Source organism: Muscardinus avellanarius (genome assembly GCF_963383645.1).
Source record: "Muscardinus avellanarius genome assembly, chromosome: 3".
Taxonomy (NCBI): Eukaryota; Metazoa; Chordata; class Mammalia; order Rodentia; family Gliridae; genus Muscardinus; species Muscardinus avellanarius.
Window position 1 is genome coordinate 29291879 of NC_137788.1, and position 15505 is coordinate 29307383.

The 15505-nt window shown below is 42.1% G+C and overlaps 1 protein-coding gene across 2 annotated transcripts in view; it reads right to left on the reverse strand.

Moving 5' to 3' along the window:
- Positions 1-15505, reverse strand: part of PSMB2 (proteasome 20S subunit beta 2) — a gene marked incomplete at its 5' end in the record, with an annotated part of 47171 nt that overhangs the window by 19669 nt on the left and 11997 nt on the right. The gene's annotated exons all lie outside the window — the stretch shown is intronic.

The following is a 15505-nucleotide window of genomic DNA, read 5'->3' on the forward strand; positions in this document are numbered from 1 at the left end:
TAGTTAACACAGTATTTGTTTTCTACATTAATTTTACTTGCTAATCAAAAATATCGCTTTCCCCCCAAATAACATCAAAATAAAATTGCTGATTGTGCAATGGCAAAACCAACACCATGCTTGCAACAAGGCTACTTAAATTCTTTTTTTCATGAGCTGGCAGTTTCCAGAGAAAATTTAAGATTCCATATACCTTTAAGTCAGTTCTTTAAAAACTCAAATGCAGAAGCCACGTTTTGCTACAGACTTACACATCACAAGGCATATATTAAGTAGCCCCTGCTAAGGATGGCCATGAATATCTATGAATGCTGAATTGATACAGCTGATTCATCTCTTGGAATAAGATGGAAAAGAATACCTGAGAATACATGCAATTGTACACATTTTCAGATGTCTATAGTATCTGTACAAAGTTCCAAGGGAAAAAAAAGACTGTTTAGGAATCTTTCTGTTAGAATAGTTCTCCCCATTAACACCCGAGATCCAACACAAGTTATTCCTACAGTTCCAATGGATATGAAAGCTTCTCACAGGACTTGCTAACTACCTTCATTCTTTCTCCAAATGCGCCAACAAAGAACAAGCAATGATGTAACTAAAGTCCATCTAAGCAAGCTCACCTCCTCTTAGCCAACACACTCCATAGGTCCACTGCTTTTAAGATAAAGCATTTCATCAATTTTCATAATTTGGACTATCTTTCCAGTTTCAATCTCTTACAATCCCCCAAAACGCTCTTATTTAACAAATGATGTATATGGGCTCCATATACATCATTTCTACTATGTAAGTATAAATAGAAGCTGGGCGTGTGGTACACGCTTGTAATCCCAGTACTTGCGATGCTGAGACAGAAGAATCTGGGATCTCAGCCAGCCTTAGCTACTTAGTAAGGCCCTCCACAACTTAGTAAGACCTTGTTTCAAAAATAAAGAGTAAATAATCAGGGTGGGGGTGTATCTTGGAGGTAGAATGCCCTTGGATTCAATGCCCAGCACCAAAAAAAAAAAAAAAAAAAAAGTGCATATATATATTTATACTTTGGTACTGGGAACTGAGCCCAGGTGCATTCTAAATCTGAGCCACATGCCCAGCCTTTTTCTACTTTTTGTTTTGAAACAGTGTCTCACTAGGTTGTTGACAGTCTTGCTATAGTGCTGAGGCTGTCCTCAAACCTGGGATCCTTCTGCCTCAGTCTCCCAAGTACAGAGATTACAGGTGCATGCCACCATCCCTGGTGATATTTGTAATCAATATACAGTAGCCCATTGGTTAAATGAGATAAAGTTAGAGGAGTAGGAGGCTGTGAGCATTGTCTGTCCCTCCTCTGACCTCCCCTGCACACACTGCCTACCCTAACATACTTTCTTTTTTTTTTTCCACTGGGGTTCCTGGAAGCCCTTCTACTTCCGGGCTACACTCCCAGACCTATTTTTACATTTTTTTAAAATTTGGAAACAGGGTCTCCTAAGCCAGCGCGCGCGGCTGGCTTCGAACCTGCGCGATCCTCCTGTCTCTGCCTCCCAAGCGCGGGGATTACAAGCGTGCGCCACCACGCCCGGCTACCCTAACATACTTTCACACACTCGTTCTGTGCCTCGACTTCCTCCCTTTATCTTTCTCTTAGTAACACCCATTCTTCCCGGGCTCAGGTTAAGCTGTCCCCAGAGCACCCACTATACAAGGTTTCTTAGCACTTGTCACTCTGCAGTGCACTTCCTGATCTGAGGGCACACACAGAGCTCTGCGCCCCTTTCCTCAGCCCTAGGACAACACAGGCTGGAGAAGAGCAGAATGAATGACCATCAGCGGTTACAGAACTTGTTGCTCTAAGAAGCCTATTGGAGGCATCAGAAAGGAAGTGCAGAATTCTGGTAGAACACTTTAGGTTGCAAAGATTCAGAGATTATTATTTCCTTTCCCTTCCTTTTAACTTTCCATTCTGGTTAGTCTTATTTGCTCTGTTGTCCACACTCAAAGGTAATGATAAATGTGAACTTTTTTAACTTAAAAAAAAAGGGCTATGCTTTCTTTCCTTTGTATTTTCTCAAAGCTTTTTAAGAAATAACATTTAAGTGTACATAAAATATACACATACAGATGAATAGATAAAATGAAAACATTTGTAATTACTTCCCAGGACAAGAAACAACTATCAATGTTTCCTCACTGTCCTCTGTGTTCAGGTGCATTTTTTGGGGGAAGTAAAGAAATTTCATGGGATTTTCAGGCTCAGTCCCTCAATTCAAATTCCAGGACCAGGGTGGGTAAAAAGAAGCACCATGATGCCAGGGTGTGTGTGTTTCAATCTGTGAGTATATGTGAAGGCATGCCCACATCTATGCCTACCCCGGTCAGGACACCAGTTTAAAACAATCTTAAAAGTTGGGAGTAAATCTATATTTCTAATAGTAAACATCTAACAAATAAAAGTATGTTCTCACTAAGCAGACCCAGAACTCTGCTTCTATAGGCTTACACCAAACCTTAGGAGGAATTTGAAGACACAAGTGTCAGAATAACAAGTCTAGACCAATTACCTATATAGTTGCACCTGACTGTGGATAGGAAAGATGCTTTAAGTAAAGAGTTGGCATTATGGGATTGTACGATTCCAGCCATCCAATAGACTTATTCCATTCAGCCAGAACAGGGGTTCTCTCTGCTCACAGCAGGCATCCAACAGGGTAGCACATATATGCTCTCTGAGTGAGAAAGCAACACCTTCTCACATACAACCCCCTGGAGAGAGATGGGGAAGGGGAGGGGGAGGTCTTTACACCTGCAACTCCTAACTCTATCAGCACTAGGGCTGGGAAAAACAGCACATATTTTTTAAAAAAGAAGGAAAAAAAAGGTTTCCTAATAAAGCCAGTAGCTTCAAAGATTCTTCTCAAGATATTTCTTCTTGGAAGACTAGTAAGTATAATGATTCATCAGCCACTCTTTGTCTTCTTAATGGACTCAGTCAAGTCTTAACAACTGCATAACCAAACTGCTTAAAAGGGCAGCTGTCAGATTTTTTATTCCTCTTAGTAGAAAAACACTGTAAGGACAGAATGTTGTCATATTAATTAAGGCACCTCAACTTCAAGGCACATCTGCCCCTGGGCCTGTGGATAATCAAAATGACCACTAAAAATAGAATAGCAGTATCCCCAATGGGGCAGATGAGAGCCACCCCCAATCCTAAGAGACTTCCTGTGATATGTGACCTGGGATACATGTGTGTTTCACAATACCACTGAATATCTATCTGATTGTTGCCATGTGTTTTCAGTTTTTACTTCATGTCCAAGTGAAAACAGGAGAAAAAAGTAATGAACAGACATAACTCTTGGCCCATAGTGAAAATTCGTAGTTAGCTGACAAGCTGGCTGAGGTCTGGTGGGGAAGAAAAAGGGTTGCTGCTAGCACCAGAAGTCCAGTAGTTTCATGATTAACATCTTGATTTTTTTTTTTTTTTTTTTTTTAGATTTCCCCATCATCAAAAGTAAGCCAACTCTGTCTGTCAAGATGCTGGGCTGTGGCAGTGGTGTCAAAGGCTGCCATTTGCTCCAAGGCACTGCCATCTGCAGCAGCACAACATTTTGTCTCCGGAAAATAAACACATCTGTCTTTGCCAGTGTCCTCCCACTGTGCCACCCATCTGGAGCAGGTGAGCTGGGAGGCAAGCCTGGGCATGGGCAGGACGGGGGCAAGCAGGAGAGATGAGGCCTCAAGGGGGATGGCACATGGAGGAAGAAGGCAGCGCTGCGTCATGTCACATCCTGCTAACCACATCTGCCAAAAAGCATGTGAAATTACCCTTGTTAGTGATATTTTAATCACATGTAACAAATGGTCGGTCCTGTGTAGGGGACAAGACCTGCAAAATCAAGGCTTCACCTGGGCCATCTGTTCACAAGGTCACATGATTTCACTGATAGCGATAAACAGATGATGTCTTTGTGCCAGGCACCTACGGCACGAAGAGAATAACTCCATGCAGAATAGAAGGCTCAAAGCAACAGGATTCTTCTGGGACATGAGCACAGTACTTGTCTACTATTTCTTTCTTTTTCTGTGAGTCTGGGGATGGAACCCAGGGGCATTCGACCTCCGAGCTACATCCCCTGCCCTTTTTTTTTATTCTTTATTTTAAAACAGGGTCTCACTGAGTTGAAGAGGGGCTAAGTAGCTGAGGCTGTCCGCTAACTGCGATCCTCTGGTCTCAGCCTCCAAATGCTGGGATTACAAGCATGTGCCACCACACCCGGCTCACATGTCTACTATTAACTAGACCAAATATAATGAAATTCTGGGTAGAGTGCCGGGATAAGCCATGGTCCATGGTCACTTCTGAAAATGATCAATACCTAAAATTCTGCCCACACTTATTTCCCTTTCACTGAAAAATTAAATTCAAGTCTAACTATGGTCTTGACATCAGATATTTATTATATATTTATTTATTTGCTGACAATTAAGCCAGATGCCTTAAATATACTCTACTACTGAGCTACACCCCTCGTTAACATCAGGCTTATTTATTTATTTATTTATTTGTTTTTGGTGGTACTGGGGGTGGAATCCAGAGGCTTTCTACCTCCTGGCTACACTCCCAGACCTATTTTATATTTTATTTGGAAACAGGGTCTCACTAAGTTGCTGATAGCCTCACTAAGTAGCTGAGGCTGGCTTCGAACCTGTGCAATCCTCCTGTCTCAGCCTCCCAAGTGCGGGGATTACAAACATGCACCACCACACCCGGCTGACATCAGGCTTTTAAATCATGCTATCTGGGGGCTGAGGGAAACCATAAAAATCATCCAATCATCATTCTTTTTCCTAAGGGTTTCAACTAACTCACAGCAGAGCTAGTGCTAACCCTCTTAGAATGGGGCTCTTTAAACTATATGACTGAGCCGGGCATGGTAGTGCACGCTTCGAAGGATCGCACAGGTTCGAAGCCAGCCTCAGCTACTTGGTGAAGCTCTCAGCAACTTAGTGAGACTCTGTTTCCAAATAAAATATAAAATAGGTCTGGGAGTATTAGTCTGGAGGTAGAAAGCCTCTGGGTTCTACCCCCAGTACCACCAAAAAAAATAAATTAATAATAATAATAATAATAATAATAATAAAATAAACTATATGACTGGTTTTTATACTGTGGTAGGAGAATAGTGTTTTTTCAAATAAAATCTTACTTGAAATTCCTAAATATAAAAAAAACAAAGTAGAGTCGATCTATATGAAACAGAGTTAAAAGTTTCACCACAATGATCTTTCTTGGTGAGTTTCCAAAGATAGCTTTGTGAAATAAGGTTTGAAACTACTATATATTGGCTAGGTGTTTTTCCAAATCATTTCTTTCTTCCTCCTCCCTCCCTTCCTTTTTTTTTTTTTTTTTTTTTTGCGGTATCAGGGATGGAACCTAGGGGCGTTATACCTCTGAGCTACACCCCCAGCCCGATTTTTTTATTCTTTTTATTATTTATTTATTTATTTTTAGTGGTACTGGGGTTCCTGGAAACCCTTCTACCTCCAGGCTATACTCCCAGACACCTATTTTTTATATTTTTATATGGAAACAGGGTCTCTTAAGCCAGTGAGGCTGGCTTTGAACCTATGCAATCCTCCTGTGTCCGCTTCCCAAGTGCAGGGATTACAAGTGTGCGCCACCACGCCTGGATATATATATAATTTTTTTTTTTTTTTTTTTTTTTGGTGGTACTGGGGTTCCTGGAAATCCTTCTACCTCCGGGCTACACTCCCAGATCTATTTTATATTTTTTTAAATTTGGAAACAGGGTCTCTTAAGCCAGCTAGGCTGGCTTTGAAACTACACGATCCTCCTTTCTCCGCCTCCCAAGTGCAGGGATTACAAGTGTATGCCACCATGCCCGGCTTCTTTTTATTTTTGAAACAGGGTCTCACTGAGTTGCAAAGGGACTCACTAAGTAGCTGAGGCTGTCTGCGAACCTTGACCCTCCTGTCTCAGCCTCCCAAATGCTGGGATTACAAGCGTGCACCACCACACCAAGCTTCATTATTTCTACAATACAACTGCTAAACATTTACAAGTTCAGCCCTATAAAAAGATAAGTTACCAAAGACTCATGAAACACTTCAGAAAAAACTACACACTGAGTAGCAGCAGTAAACCCCTGAATATTATGCACCATGGAGTCCAGCAATCTACCTTAGCCTTGCCACAAAACTCCACATTTCAGCCGGGTGTGGTAAAGCATACTTGTAGTCTCAGTACTTGGGGGGCTGAGACAGGAGGATCACAGGTTCAAGACCAGCCTGAGCAATTTAGCAAAACTCACAGCAACCTCATGGGACCCTGTTTCAAAAATAAAAAGGGGTGAGAGTGTAGCTTAGAGGTAGAATAAACCTGGGTTTGATCCCCAGTACCAAAAAACAACAATAGCAACAACAAAAATAATTCCACATTCCAGCCAGGCGTGGTGGTTCACAGTTCGCAGGCAGCCTCAGCTACTTACTGAGGCCCTTTGCAACTCAGTGAGACCTTGTTTCAAAATAAAGAATAAAAAATAGGGATGGGGGTGTAGCTCAAAGGTAGAATGCCCCTGGGTTCCATCTCCAGTACCACAGGAAGGAAAAAACAAAACAACAACAAAAAAAAACCCCACACATTCCCCAAGGACATAAAATTTGGCCAATTCTTACTTTTTTTTTTTCCACCTACAAAATGGAGATGGTAAATGACAACAGATAATTTAGGGCTTGCAGATGGGCTACACCAAACATACCATAAAATTCATTTCAAATAAGAAATAGCCCTATTATTTATCAACCGCCCTAGCCTGTTAACCAAACAACCAAACATAAAGAAAATTTAAACAAGCAGGCCTTGAGCATAGTGCAAACCAAGTTTAAAAGACATTCTAGCTGGGCATGGTGGTGCACGCTTGTAATCCCTGTGCTTGGGAGGCTGAGACAGGAAGATCGCACAGGTTCGAAGCCAGCCTCAGCTACTGAGTTGGGAGGCTGAGACAGGAAGATCGCACAGGTTCGAAGCCAGCCTCAGCTACTGAGTGAGGCTCTCAGAAACTTAGTGAGACCCTGTTTCCAAATAAAGTATAAAAAAGGTCTGGGAGTATAGCCTGGAGGTAGAAAAGCCCCTGGGTTCCACCCTGAGTACCACCAAAAAAAAAAAAAAAAGTCATTCTAAAATTTTCAAAATAATCCTGTAAAAAGTCCAAACAGCTGCCAAGGGTGTTGGCACACACTAATAATCCTAGCATTTGGGAAGCTGACAACAGGAGGACTGCAGGTTCAAGGACAACTTCAGCAAGTACTGAGACTTTCATCAACCTAGTGAGAATGTTTCGAAATTAAACATAGGGCTGTGGGTGTAGGTTGGAGGTAGAATGCCCTTGAGTTCAATCCCCAGGACCAAAAAAAACACAAAAAAACAAAAAACCCAAATAGTTATTTTATGAATAAGTCATTTAAGAGTGTGTATGTGTGTGTGTGTTTACTGGGAATCGAACCCAGGAGCATCCTACCTCTGAGCTATACCCCAGACATAGTTTTATTTTGAAACAGGGTCTCCCTCACTACTTGCTGAGGCTGTTCTCAAACCTGTGATCCTCCGGTCTCAGCCTCCCACGTACTGGGATTACAAGCATGCACCACCACGCCCAGCTCCAGACTAATTTTTTAGTTTATTTATAAACAGGGTCTCACTAAGTTGTTGAGGCTAGCGTCAAACCTGTAATCCTCCTGTCTCGGCCTCCCAAGTACTGGGATTCAAGCACGAGCCACCACACCCAGTTGAAATATAAGTAATTTATTCAAGATTATACAAATTAGTAAATACCAGAAAGGAGATGGAATGCTGGTATACCTTATTCCAAACTCCATGTTTAAAGACGCCATATAAATATCTGAAAATGAGTGAGACACATAGTAAAAGCATATGATAAATGTCTAGTGTTCGTGTACTCCTATTTTCCTCATCAATATTCACTAATAATTTAGCTAGGTGCAGCGTCATATCTGTAATCCCAGTAGCTGGGAGACCAAAACAAGAGGATTGTAAATTGAAGCCCAGCCTGAGTAACTTAGCGAAACTGTTTTCAAAACAAAAAATAAAAAAGGGCTGGGGTGTAGCTCCATGGTGCAGCACACCATGCTCTCTCTCTCCCCCTTCCTCTCCCTCCCTCTCTCTCTCACGCACACTACTAAATGCCTTGTGCAGTGGTGAACACCTATAATCCTAGTACAAGTACATGGAGGGTATCAGGTTTGAGGCCAGTCCCAGAAACTTAAGGAGACCCTGTTTCAAAATAAAAAAGGGCTGGGATAGCTTAGAGGCAGAATGCCCTGGTTCAAACCCCAATTTTAAATAATAAAAAGAAAACAAATAATTTTTTTGGTGTGTGTGGTACTGGGGATTGAGCCCCAGGGCATTCTATCTCTGAGCTACACCCCTAGCTCTCTTTTAATTCTTTATTTTGAAACAGGATCTCACTAAATTGTGGAGGGCCTAAGTTGCTAAGGCTGGCTTTGAACCTGAGATCTTCCTGTTTCAGCCTCCCAGCTACTGGGATTACAAGCATTCACCACCATGCTCGATGAGAAGAATTTTTTTATATCCCCCAATTTACTAACAGATTGGTCCAACCAAAACAGGACAAAAAGAATAGCCAGGAAGAATACCAGGAAAGAAAACACAGGAAGCTAACCTGTAGGTATTATACTGCTTCTTCAACCAAACTGCAAGTGCAGCATAAAAACAAAACTCACAATGAGTTATACGTGCCATATACTCACTGTGTAAAGTTTTTTATTCTTTCCTTTTTTTCTTTTGGTAGGACTGGGGATTAAATCCAGGGGCATTCTACCTACAAGTTTACACCCCCAGCCCTTTTTATTTATTTACTTTATTTTTTTGTGGTACTGGGGATGGAACCCAGGGGCTTTTTACCTCCAGATTACACTCCCAGGCCTATTTTGTATTTTATTTGGAAACAGGGTCTCACTAAGTTGCTGAGGCTGGCTTCGAACCTGTGTGATCCTCCTGTCCCAGCCTCCCAAGCACTGGGTTTACAAGCGTGCACCACGCCTGGCTTATTTTTTGTTTTGTTGTTGTTGTTGTTATTGTTATTTTGATGGTACTGGGGTTCCTGGAAACCCTTCTACCTCCGGGCTACACTCCCAAACCTATTTTTACATTTTTATTTGGAAACAGCCAGCGCGCGCGGCTGGCTTTGAACCTGCGCAATCCTCCTGTCTCTGCCTCCCAAGCGCGGGGATTACAAGCGTGCGCCACCACGCCTGGCTTATTTTTTGTTTTGAAAGAGGGTTTTGCTAGGTTGCTGAGAATTTCACTAAGTAGCTAAGGCTGTTTTTTTGTGGGTTTTTTTGTTTCTGTTTTTTTGGTGGTACTGGGGTTCCTGGAAACCCTTCTACCCCCGGGGTACACTTCCAGACCTATTTTATACTTTTATTTGGAAACAGGGTCTCTTAAGCCAGTGAGGCTGGCTTTGAACCTGCGTGATCCTCCTGTCTCCACCTCCCAAGCACAGGGATTACAAGCGTGCGCCACCACGCCCAGCTCTGAGGCTGGTTTTGAACTTCTTTTTTTAAAAATTATTATTATTTTTTGCGGGTCTGGGGATGGAACCCAGGGGCAATCTACCTCCGAGCTACAGCCCATGCCCTATTTTTTATTCTTTATTTTGAAACTGGGACTCACTGAGTTGCAGAGGGCCTCACTAAGGAGCTGAGGCTGTCTGCGAACCGCAATCCTCCAGTCTCAGCCTCCTGAATGCTGGGATTACAAGCGTGCACCACCATACCTGGCTTGGTTTTGAACTTCTAATCCTCCTGTTTCAGCCTCCAAAGCACTGGATTACAGGTGCACACCACCATGCCCAGCTGAGTTTTGCATTATTACTTTCTTTAATCTTTATAATAATTCTATGAAGTAAGCACTACTATTTTGTAGGAAAATTAAGTTTAGAATTTGTCCAAAGACATACAGCTAGGAAGTCAGTAAGGAAATGTTCAATGTACAGAGTAATTCTAGAGACTGTGCTCTTCACCACAATACTAAACTGCCTACACCTTACTGAACCAGTTTACATAACATTCATTATATACTCTGTTAAATATCCTCCAACCCATCCCCCACACACATATCCCAAACAATTCAAGCTGTAGCCTCAAAGTTATGCATGGTAACTAGCTAACCCAGAAGAAGTCTCATATGTCAACTGGTATAATCTTGAAAAAGTACCAAATTTGGTGACTTGGCATTTCTTAGAAAAACTGACAGATCTATTATCACCTCTTACCCCAGGATAAAATGACTAAAGCATCGATTCATATTTGGAATGATGTTTTGATGAGAAAGGGAAAGATGGTTAAACATACAATAAAAACACAAGGCAGAGAGCTGGGGGTGTGGCACACACTTGTAATCCCAATACTTGGGAGGCTGAGATAGGAAGACCGCAGATTCTCAGCCAGCCTCAGCAACTTCGTGAAGCCCTCTGTAACTTAGTGAGACGCTGTATCAAACTAAAAACTGGTCTAGGAGCTGGGCATGCTAGCGCACACTTGTAATCCCAACATTTGGGAGGCTGAGACAGGAGGAGCACGGTTTGAGAACAGCCTCAACTACTACTTAGTGAGGCCCTTTGCAACTCAGTGAGACCCTATTTCTTTCTTTCTTTTTTTTTTTTTTTTTTTGCGGGTCTGGGGGTGGAACCCAGGGGCATTCAACCTCAGAGCTACACCCCTTGCCCTATTTTTTATTCTTTATTTTAAAACCGGGTCTCACTGAGTTGCAGAGGGCCTCACTAGGTAGCTGAGGCTGTCTGCGAACCACGATCTTCTGGTCTCAGCCTCCCAAATGCTGGGATTACAAGCGTACGCCACCATGCCTGGCTCGTGAGACCCCATTTCAAAATTAAGAATAAAAAAATAGGGCAGGGGGTGTAGCTCGGAGGTAGAATGCCCCTGGGTTCCATCCCCAGACCCTCAAAAAAAAAAAAAAAAAAAAAAAAGAATAAAAATAGGGCTGGGGGTATAGCTCAGAGATAGAATGTCCCTGGGTTCCAATTCAAGTACCACAAAACAAACAAGCAAACAAAAAAATCAAAACAAAACAAATCAAAACAAAACTGGCATAGGGGTTTAGCTCAGAGGTAGTGTGTCTGAGTTCAAGTCTCAGTACCACCAAAAAGAAAAAAAGAAAAAAAAAGCATACAAGGCAAAGGTAGTCAGTATTTCCTAGAACCCCTTGTCACTGACTATAAGAGATGTTCATTTAAGACATCAAACATTTCTGCTAGAGGACTAATGAGATTCACTGAATTTGCATTAAATATACTGCCACTCTTATCTCAATTCTAAAAGGAGCTTAATTCACTTAACGTCTGCAGCATTTAATAACCAAGTGTTTACTGTGCCCAAAGCTGAAATTCTTATTCCAGTTCTGCCTGATAAATCATAGGAACACTTTACACAGAGATCTACAGCATATTCCTTGCTGAATACCACAGGACCTTCAGAGAGCAGGGAAGGTAATATCTAATCCATTTACCTCTCTCAAAGAGGAATGAGGCCGGGCACAGTGGCGCATACCTGTAATGTTAGTATAGGAGCCTGAAACAGGAGGATAGCAGGTTTGAGCTATCACACAGGAAGACAGCAGCCTCCCTCAGTGACATAGTGAGATCCTACTTCAAAATTAAAAAAAAAATGGCTGAGGGTGGAGCTTGGAGGTAGAGCACCCCTGGGTTAAATCTCCAGTACCAAAAATTAAAATAAATAAAGCTGAGTGCGGTGGCACATGCTCAAAATCCTAGTAATTGGTAGGCTGAGACAGGAGGATCATAGGATCAAAGCCAGCCTCAACTACTTAGTGAGATCCTGTTTCAAAATAAAGCTGGGCGTGGTGGCGCACGCTTGTAATCCCTGCGCTTGGGAGGCGGAGACAGGAGAGAATCGCGCAGGTTCGAAGCCAGCCACACTGGTTTAAGAGACCCTGTTTCCAAATAAAAATATAAAATAGGTCTGGGAGTGTAGCCCGGAGGTAGAAGGGTTCCAGGAACCCCAGTACCACCACAAAAAAATAAAAATAAAAAAAAATAAAAAATAGGGCTGGGGGTGTAGCTTAGAGGTACAATGCCTCTGGGTTCAATCCCCAGTACCTAAAAAAATAAAATAAAATAAAATAAATACATATATACATACATTCATAAATTAAATAAATAAATACATTAAAAATGCCGACTGTGGTGATGTATACTTGTAAATCCCAGAACTTGGAAGGCTAAGACAGGAAGGTCACAGGTTCAAAGCCAGCCTTGGCAACATAGTGAGGATCTGAGAAAACTAGTGAGACTGTTTTCAAATAAAGAAATAAGAGCAAGCCCGGTGTGGTGTTGCACACTTGTAATCCCCGCGCTTGGAAGGCTGAGACAGGAGGATCGCACAGATTCAAAGCCAGCCTCAGCTACTTAGTGAGGCTCTCAGCAACTTAGTGAGACCCTGTTTCCAAATAAAATATAAAATAGGTCTGGGGGTATAGCCCGGGGGTAGAAAGCCTCTGGGTTCTACCACCAGTGCCACCAAAAAAAAAAAAGAAAAAGAAATAAGAGCTGGGCATGGTGGTGCATACTTGATACTTGTAATCCCAGCATTTAGGAAGCTGATACAGGAGGATCTGGGTTTGTGTCCAGCCTCAGCCACTTAGCAAGGTCCTTTGAAACTCAGTGTCACCTTGTTTCAAAATAAAGAATAAAAAATGGGGCTAGGGGTATAGCTCAGAAGTAGAATGCCCCTGGGTTCCATCCCCAGTACAAGAAAGCAAGAAAGCAAGAAAGCAAGAAAGAAAGAGGGGAGGGAGGGAGGGAGGGAAGGAAGGAAGGAAGGAAGGAAGGAAGGAAGGAAGGGAAGATAGACAGATTTGGGCTAGGGGTATAGCTTGCAGGTAGTAAAACTCTGGGTTCAGCCAGGCGTGGTGGCGCACGCTTGTAATCCCCATGTTTAGGAGGCTGAGACAGGAGGATCGCGCAGGTTCAAAGCCAGCCTCAGCTACTTAGTGAGGCTCTCAGCAACTTAGTAAGTCCCTGTTTCCAAATAAAATATAAAATAGGTCTGGGAGTATAGCCCGGAGGTAGAAAGCCTCTGGGTTCCACCCCCAGTACCACCAAAAAAAAAAACCAAAAAACAAAAAAAAACTCTGGGTTCATTCCCCAGCCCTCCCCCCAAATCAAAGCATGTCCATAAACCTATCATGCTTTTCTTTTTATTTTTGGGAAACTTTGGATTGAATCCAGAATATTCTACCTTTAAGGGACAGCCCCAATTTTTCCCCCCCATACTGGAAAACATTTCCCATACTGGAACCCAGAGGCATTGTACCTTCAAGCTACCTCCCAGCCCGATTTTTTTATTCTTTATTTTAAAACAGGGTCTCACTGAGTTGCAAAGGACCTCACTAAGTAGCTGAGGCTTTTTTTTTTTTTTTTTTTTTTTTTTTTTGCAGTACTGGGGATGAAACCCAGGAGCATTCTACCTCCGAGCTCCACCCCCAGCCCTATTTTTTATCCTTTATTTTGAAACAGGGTCTTACTAAGTTGCACAGGGCCTCACCAAGTAGCTGAGGCTGGCTGCAAACCGAGATTCTCTTGTCTCAGTCTCCAAATGCTGGGGTAACAAGCGTGCGCCACCACGCCCGGCTCCCAGCCCTATTCTTTATTTTGAAACGGTCTCACTAAGTTGCAGAGGACCTCACTGATAGCTGAGGATGGCCACAAACCTAAGATCCTCCTGGTCTCAGCCTCCCAAATAATGAGAATACAGGTGTGCACCACCATACCCAGCTAAATTCATTATGTTTCTAACTTCTCTTCAAACTTCAAGATTATTTGGGCTGCATATGTCCTTGGTTAAAGCTAGCACTAAGAGAAATTCTATTTACTGCAGTTCTCAGTCCAATATTAGTAGGCACTAGAAATGAATTGTTTTAAAGATTTATCGTAAGTAATTTTATAAAAAAATACCAGATTTATTTTAGATTATAATAACTCAATTGAAAGTAAACATGGATGAAACCCAAACCATGAATAGCACTGAATGCTGGAATACCGCTGAAGAATGGAGGGGCAGAACAGTCAAATAATGGCATCATTATTGCAGCTTCGTCTGACTGGCTGTGACCTAAACTAGTCCCTTTGCCACTTATGCCTTTCATTTCGTACCACTGATAGAGAATTAACTCCTCTCTGTCTCAGAGGAATAGTGAGTAGATTAAATTATTAAGCAAAATGCTTTGGGCAAAAGACATATGAATGTTAAATATTATGATTTACAAGCATTCATTTTCCTAGCACTCCTGTGGGGTTGGGAAGTTAACTTGATTTCATAGATGAGTAAACAGGCACAGAGGGCAAGGTCACATGGTGAGGCTCTATTTACTTGGTCCCTGTGGGAAGGGAATAATAAACACCGTCAGCAATCATATGTACTTTCTTGGGACATCCTACACAATCCTTAATGCGTTCAATCCTTAACTTAATGTTGCATCTTTTAATATGCTGTCAATGGAACTGAGATAGCTGTAAGAGAAAACAACAAGTGAGAAGGAACAACTCCCTGTGCTTTGGCAAAAACAATTATAGAAAAACAGAGATAAACTGGGTGTGACTGGCACACTTCTTTTATCCCAGGCACTTGGGAGGCTGAGACAGGAGGATTCCAAGTTCAAGACCAGCCTTGGTAACTCAGCAACACCCTGTCTCAAAAACTCAGTGGTAGAGCATCTTTGAGTTCAATCTCTAACAGGCAGGCAGGCAGGCAGGAAGAAAACAAATTTTAAAATGAAAAACCTGACTTATTTTGCCCTACTACATAAGGAATTCCAGCCATGGGAATTAAGAGAATTTATTTGGTATGGAGACATTTTGAAAACCTCTGGCAGCCAGGTGTGGTGGTACATGCTTGTAATCCCAGCATTTGGGAGGCTGAGACCAGAGGATCCCGGTTCAAGGACAGCCTCACCTACTTAGTGAGGCCCTCCACAACTCAGTGAAAACCAGTTTCAAAAAAATAGAGCTGGGGTGTAGCTTGGAGGTAGAATGACTCTGAGTTCCATCCCCAGTACCAGAGGAAAAAAGAAAAAAAAAAGAAAGAAAATCCCTGGCAATTGCTTACAAAACTTAACATATACTACTTAACATATACTTAACTGCATAAACCAACAATCACAATTCTTAGTGTAAATTTATCAAAAGAGTTGAAAATTTATGATTAAATAAAAATCTGTGACGGACGTGGTGGCGCACACTTGTAATCCCCGCGCTTGGGAGGCGGAGACAGGAAGACCTTTTTCCAAATAAAAAGTATATATATAAAAAAAAAAGGTCTGGGGGTATAACCCAGAAGTAGAAGGGTTTCCAGGAACCCCAGTACCACCAAAAAAAAAAAAAAAAAAAAATTCTGTACATGACTGTTTATAAGAGGTAACCAA